The following is a 7,260-nucleotide window of genomic DNA, read 5'->3' as shown; positions in this document are numbered from 1 at the left end:
GAAATGTAATTCAATGCAACATTTTGTTCCATATCCCATGCAGATATTTCCTGTTATCTCCACAGAATTGTCCGTGATGTCCTCTGTCAGTAAGTTCCGTGTATCTGATCCTCTTGGTCCTCGAGAATGTTGAATCTCTCTAGTCTGTTCATTCACATCATTGGCGATTGTTCCTTGATGTAACATGTAAACAATGACGAAAATAAAGCAAAGCAGCAGGAACGTAGATCCCATCACGTAGAAGCTGGTCTTGAGCTTGGGAAGATGTTCTTTCTCCAGAAGGCTTGATGTCATCTTTCCTTCGCAGTCTTTAGGTTCTTTATTCCAGTTCGTATAGGAAACCATTTCTTCCTGGAAAGAAATGCAGTATCATTATTTTGTCACAAATATTTTGCACTGGTCAACGTGAACCCACACTTTTTGTGTTTTCCGGGTCTTTTTTACCACATTTGACACTCGGTGCACAAGAATCATGACTTGTCCCATAGTCTCAAGGACTTCAAAAGGACCTTCCCAATTACACTCCCATGGTCCACTCTTGCGAAAGGTTTTGATCATCACTAGAGCACCTTTCTTGAATTTGGACTCATAGGGTGGCTCCTTTTTCTGCATTCTCGATGCCGCATATGGCAGAATCGCTTTCAGGTTCTCCTGTAGCGATCTCAACCATTGGGACCTTGAGATAGCATCTTTTTGTGGAGTGGATAAAAATGGCTCATGTGGGAACCACAATGGCATTTTTCTTCCCGTCATCAACTCAAACGGAGTGAATTGAGTTGTAGAAGAGATTGAACCTCTTATACTCATCAGTATGAAAGGAACCTTGTCAACCCAAGTGTTACCTTTGTCCAAAAGCATCTTTGCAATTCTGGACTTGATTGTCCTATTCATTCTTTCCACAATTCCCGCAGATTGTGGATGATAGGGGACATGAAATTGCTGTCGCGCCCCTAGAATAGCACAAGCAGTTTGCATGATTTTACCTGTGAAGTGGCTACCTCGATCGGAGGTAATCATCCTTGGGATCCCCCAAGTACAAAAGACATGTTGTACCAATTCCCTTGCTGTGGACAAAGCATCATCTTTCCTAACAGGTAATATTTCTACCCATTTTGAGAACACATCTACCACAATCAATGCATACCTGAGACCATGTTTACCTGAGGGTAAAGGACCAATATAGTCTATCTGCAGTGTAGACCATGGACCATCTGCAGGTGCGATCCGTAGAAGTGGTGGCTTCTGTCCTTTAGGTCTTGGATTTATTTGGGCACAAATGAGACATGATAGTACAACACTTTGAACTGTTTCGTCCATTTTTTCCCAATAAAATTTCTCCTTGAGAATGACTAACAATTTCTGTTGTCCCAAGTGACCTAAACTCTCATGGTTGTATCGAGTGAATTCTACCTGTAGATGTTTTGGTACAACTGGACGCAATTCTTCATTTGAACTGTGACACAAAACCCCATTTTCACAGATGAAAGGAGGTTTTGGATCATCCAGAAAAATAACAAGAGAAGGATCTTTTCTCTGTTCTTCTGCAAATGAAGGTATGTACGTGTCTGCTCTCTGAACCGCTGAATTCTCAGAGGGTTCAGAGTCAAACACTTCCTCTCCTGTCAGGGCAGCTTCTTTGGCTAGAGCATCTGCGGTTGCATTTCCTACAGATAACTCATCATCAGATCTTTGATGTGCAGCGACTTTCACTATAGCAAATCTATTTGGGGCCCTAGATGCCATCTCAAAAATTGATTCTAGAGTTTCGCGGTGCAACAAGGCTTTGTTGGACGAGTCCACGTAGCCTCTCCTTTCCCAAACAGGCAGGTAATCGGTTAGGGATCTGACAACATAGGAGCTATCACTGTAGATTACCATTGGAGTTTGATCATCAGCTTCATTCAGCTGTAGGACCATTCTTACCGCTTCTATCTCTGCCCTTTGAGCTGAGAAATGACTCGGTAACTTGTGTTTTACCACTTGTCCTCGCTTGGAATAGAAAATTCCATATCCTGTGTGATAGTGTCCTTCCAGAAAAAATCTAGAACCGTCTACAAACACAGGTTCATCTGCGTCTTCCGACTGTCGTCTGAAGAGAGATGGACTTGGTTCATGGAACGTTTCTATGCAATCATGGGTTTGTCCTTCATACTGCATCAATTGAGGAAGAACATACTTGGCCTTATAATCTACCTCAATTTGATTTGGAGACAATGAGAGCAACCAATGGGCAAATCTCTGATTTGACACACCTGGGATATTTTTCTCAAAGAGAAGTTTCAGTGTGGAATGTGGCGTTTGGAGAATAACCTTTTGGAACCCGATGATGTGTTGAGTGATTTTTATCGCAAAATACACTCCCACCAGGTGTCTTGCGCACACCTCAAACCCCCTCTCAACAGGTGAGAGAAGCTTAGAGAAGTAACCCAAGATTCTCCATTCCCCCCCTTGCAGCTGCAGCAAAACCACAGAGATACTTGTCTCTGAAGTGTGTGCTTGAAGCGCAAAAGGTGCGTTCTTTTCCACCATACTTAACGCAGGTGCGTGTTGTAGATCATGTTTCAATTGTGTGAAGGCTTTTTCCTGTTCAACACTCCAGGGACCAAAATAATCATCATTGTCACCTTTTAAAAGATCATACAAAGGTCTGGCTTTGTCAGCAAAATTTTCAATGAAATCCCTTGAGTAATTTACAAGTCCTAAAAAATGTCTTAGTGCCTTGTGTGATGTTGGAATTGGAAGAGATGCAATTGCCTCTATTCTGTCCTGTAGGGGTCGCCGTGTACCTGGACTTAGCAGAACTCCTAAAAACCTGACCTCAGTCTGCATCAGCTTGACCTTTTTGGTATTCAGTTTTAAACCTGCATCATGCAGCAGCTCAAACAATTCTGCCAGCAAGATCACGTGCATCTCCTTGTCCTCCGTACTCAACAAGATATCGTCCACATATTGCAATAAACATTCCGGACGAGAAAATTTCGACAAAACGTTCGCTAGCGCCTGATGAAAAATGCTTGGCGACATACTAGCCCCCTGAGGAAGCCTACAGCATACATATTGCTGATCGAGGTGGTTGAATGCAAATCGATATTGGCAACTTTGCTCAATCGGTATACTGAAAAAACCATTACTGATATCCAATACTGAGAAATACCTTGCCTTAGCATCCAATCTCGACATCATGTCATGTGTATCAGCTACAATCGGTGCTACATTGGGAGTACACTTATTGAACATCCTCAAGTCCAACAACATCCTATAGCTACCATCGCTTTTCAGAACACACCACAATGGATTGTTACAAACCGAATTTGCCTTTCGTATTACACCTTGAGCCAACAATTCCTGTATAATCTTCGACATCGGAGCAACTGACTCCGGAGGCAACTTATACTGACGCTGAGGAGGTGGGTCTCGGCCTTCAATTTTGACAATTACATCCTTCATTGTTCCAACCTCATTCCTGTACTGAGCCCATAAAGAAGGAAACCGCTGTACTAACTCAGTCAATACTTCGTCACCACCAGTTTCAGGCCACAAATGATCTGCTGACACTACATCGGTCAAACAAATGGTCCCGACATGACTATATTCATCTGGATCAATAACTACCGCCTTACAACCGTTAGAGTCTTTCCATACTGTTTTGTTACCCAAATCAATAATCCAGCCATGCTTTTCCATAAAATCAGTGCCAATTATATTCTCAGTATCCTGACAACACCAAATATCCATTTTCGTTTTCAAAAAACCAGGTATTTCCAAAGAAACATCCTGCGCTAAAGTCACCTTTGTTCCATTTTTACCACTGAAACCAACAATTGTGCATACAGGGGAATCTGGCTTTAAATGTAAATCAACATTTGTGACACTCAATTGCGCACCTGTATCAAGGAGAAATGTTACTTCCTGACCTTCAAGATTTACCTTTAAAAATGGTCGACCACAGCTATCCATTGAAACTCGAGTGACGAATTCCAGTGGATGCAGCCTGGGGACCGGCTTTGCTAGTCAGGAGGATGGAGAAGGGAGAAGAGCAGCAGGTGTCTTGCCCCTTCCATCCAATCCCTGAATGGACATTTCCCTTATCTGTCTGGTCAGAGGTGCATATGGTGATTGGTTATTTCTGTTGTCAGTATGAGTGGGCGTGTATGGTGATTGGTTATTTCTGTTGTCAGTACGAGTGGGCGTGTATGAAGGTGGAGGTGCTGAAGATGGGGGAGGTGCACTGGATGTGTTTGGCATCAGTCCATTTTCCTTACCCAGCCTTTCCTCAACTCCCGCCCTCAGGAATTTCTTGCATTCCCACTTCAGGTGTCCGGGTAGGCCGCAAAAAAAGCAATGAATTGTGCTTTTCCTGTTACCCCCCCCTGAATTCTTGTTTTTAGAATTCAACACCGGTCTTTTGTTGTTTTTGATCTGTTTTTCCTGGGATACTAATGTGTCAGTGTTCCCTTCTATCATGGCTATTTTTGATTTTACCTGATTTTGCTTCATTCGTCTACGTATTCTATCAATAAATGACGTGACCTCTTGTAGACTTTCCATCCTAGAAGCTATTTCGAATGAAGCAGGGTCCAAATATTTAAACTTTTTAACAAAGGCCTTGATCATGGAAGGCGGTTCTTGATCAGATCCGATTTCCATTATCAAACGATATCCTTGCTCGAATTTCACGAGGAAGACAAACGGATCCTCCTGTATGTGTGTCTTAAGGTTTTCTAACAATTCGACTGTTGGGGTAGACTCTCCTGTGGTAAAGAGAATCAACTGTCTCAGCCTATCTTCCTTTGTGTCATGGATCAGGTCATTGTGTTCGTCAGTCCTAGGTGTTGCTTGTAACCTTTTTGCCATGTGGGAGGGAAGCCATACCCTATAAATCTTGTTTCTCTGTTCATTTGTTAGATTATATTTATCGGAATGTGACTCAAAAATGTCCGCATTATGGAAGGCGTCCATTTTATCATCATATTTCGGTATGTCTTTAATGATTTTCATCAATTGGTCATGGATTTTAATGTTAAGACGGGCGGCCTTATCATGTAACTTCTTTTTCCGAAGTTCCTCCTCATTCAGAGTCTCGTCCTCGGCCGTATTCAGCCCGTCCGGTACGTCTGAACCTAAAGCTTCTGTCTTGTTCTGTCTCGTATTAACAGATACATATTTAATATCTTTCCGTAGTTTTGATATTAAATCTGCTCTTGTTTCCAACTGATCCTCCAGATGTTCGATATGTTCTGCTAATATCGAACAATTTGGACAATCTGTTGTTTCTGAATCTGTGACGTGTGTGTCTGTTGTATTGGGCGTGCCTGTTGTTATGGGTGTGTCAGTCACCATACAGATAGTGCGTGCATATGGCTGTGCCCCACCCACCATGGAATTGTAAGTGTATACCATACCCAATACATTCTGTATCTTTTTCTGTAACCGATTTATAGTAAAAAACTTTTTATCTAGCTTAGAATTCTCAAGTTCACATTGCCGGTACAGATTTGACCATAACTGTGCGTCACTATGTGTATGATCAAAAGAATACTCTACATGACAGTTACTAAAATAATCATGAATAAAATCCATTTCTCACCAGTATGTGATGCTTGTCCTTGAATGGCTTCAACCGTCTGTTGGATGGATGGTCCTCAGATGCTCCAACCGACTTTTGGAAGGATGGTCCTGGAATGGCTTTGACACATACGACCTCCGAGCAGCTTGTCACGTTAACCCTCTCTTAGGTTCTGATGTGGACACAGTGTATCGTCGTTCGCCTGCAGCTTGGACAGAAAGTTTTACTCACTGACCCCCCCTCACGGACAAAGGGCAGGGAATGACGTGAGAAAAAAAAAAAGAAAAAGAGTCCTTCTGCAAGAATAGGCAGCGTGAAAAAAATCACCTTTCACAGAAAACAGCTGTGGTTCACAATCATTCAGGCTGGTGCTCGCCAAATGTTAAATAATGGGTTTACGGCGACAACTGCATAGCCAGTATATAATGATTGGAGCGAAGATAGGTCAAAAACATATTATGGATTTATTCAGATAAGAGTTGGAGGGTTACAGTCATTAGAGAAAAATAACTGTCTTGGCTTGAGTTAATAGATGGAGACAGATAGAAAAAATAACAGTTCATATCTCTTACATCGTTGTAGTGTGTAAGCCGTCTCGGGATGGTCTGTAGATGGTCTGGTCGGATGGGTCCGTCTTTCTCCTGTCACCTTCTGCCTCTCCCTCCTTCCCCCCCTACCTTTGAAGTGTGGGCTTCTTTTATAACCCAAAACCCCTCCTCTGGATTGTCCTTATCTCTTTACATGGTAACACAAAAACTAACTATCCTTATTTTAGGTTTAGCATTACATCATGTCACGTGGTACATTTTACCCGCGAAATAAGTGTACTTGCGCACTAGAGACCTGTAACAAAACCTACTTCAGTCTTATTTATAATTCCTTTGAAGCTCGCTGAGCTTTGACCTCAGTGTAACAGTAACTTACAGTAAAACGTTTCTCATAGCTATTTCAGTTCTTAGCCCAACATTCTAAACAATATATAGCACTACTTTGACAACTTTGACAAACAATGTCAGATGGCTTTGATGGACGACTAACAGATGAGTTTGGTTCTTACCATCTCAAACTCTTGGTTTAGCATTTTCCAACACACAGACTTTCCTTAAAGGGATGGGCGATAATATACATATATTTATGAATATATGTAATCCAGTCTATGAATCAATCTCCATAAACTCACTATTTTACACTGTCTGAACCCGAGGGAGGAAATCAGGTCTCACTGGGGATGTCTGCTGTGACCTGCTGGGGGTGGGGGTGTGTGTGTTGTTACCTGTGGCCCCTGGCTTGTCCAGGGCGCCACACATGCGGTCAGTCAGCGAGCGCTGGCCAACAACATGGTCGCATCCTGTGTGTCTTTTGCTGAATAGGGCTCCAGCACAGGACAACTTCCATGGAAACTCATGTAAACAGTTACATAGGTTTTTATGGAATACCAGCAGGATTGAAGCAGAATTTTTAAAATAAGTATATGGAGAATATACCTATTTTAAAAAGTTCTCCTCAATTAATGGCACGTGCCCATTTGATCCAACCCCTTTACTGACATTATATTAGTGATGGCAGAAGACATTGGTCCTTGATGGGACACCAAAAAAACAGTCTTTTCCAAAACAGCTAATAACAGAGGAAATAAACTGCATCCGTCCATCCAGGCTATGGCACTTAGTTTATCCAATGGGCCCTAAAGACAA

This window comes from Anomaloglossus baeobatrachus (assembly GCF_048569485.1).
Source record: "Anomaloglossus baeobatrachus isolate aAnoBae1 chromosome 5 unlocalized genomic scaffold, aAnoBae1.hap1 SUPER_5_unloc_14, whole genome shotgun sequence".
NCBI classification, from domain to species: Eukaryota; Metazoa; Chordata; class Amphibia; order Anura; family Aromobatidae; genus Anomaloglossus; species Anomaloglossus baeobatrachus.
This window is presented reverse-complemented; position numbering follows the sequence as displayed.